Consider the following 538-nt stretch of genomic DNA (forward strand, 5'->3'; position numbering starts at 1 on the left):
GAGATAGATCGAACATGCAATCAAGATGCATTGATAATAATGAGTGACTGGAATGCAAAAGTTAGGAACAGAGAAGAAGAATCAGTAGTTGGAAAATATGGACTTGATGACAAAAAAGAAGTTGGAGATAGATTGGCTGAATTTTGCCAATCAATGACTTATTCATTGCAAGTATGTTTTATAAGAAACATAAATGCAGGTTATACACATGGATTTCACCAGATGGTATGCATAGGAATCAGATCAATTACATCGGTGTAAAGAACCGCTGGAGAAGCTCAATATCAGCTGTGAAAACTAGGCCAGGAGCTGATTGTGGAACAGATCACCAGTCACTCATATGAAAGTTCAATCTGAAACTGAGGAAAATTAAACAGAATCCACGAAAAATAAAATATGACTTTGAGTTCATCACACCTCAATTTCAGAACCATCTCAGGAACAGGCTTGAGCCCTTGAACACTAATGAGTGAAGACCTAATGAGTTTTGGGAGGTTGTCAAATGTATCATCCAGGAAGAGTGTGAACGGTCATTACA

This window comes from Elephantulus edwardii, unplaced genomic scaffold (genome assembly GCF_000299155.1).
Source record: "Elephantulus edwardii isolate Elephantulus edwardi_28Jun2011 unplaced genomic scaffold, EleEdw1.0 scaffold00021, whole genome shotgun sequence".
NCBI lineage: Eukaryota > Metazoa > Chordata > Mammalia > Macroscelidea > Macroscelididae > Elephantulus > Elephantulus edwardii.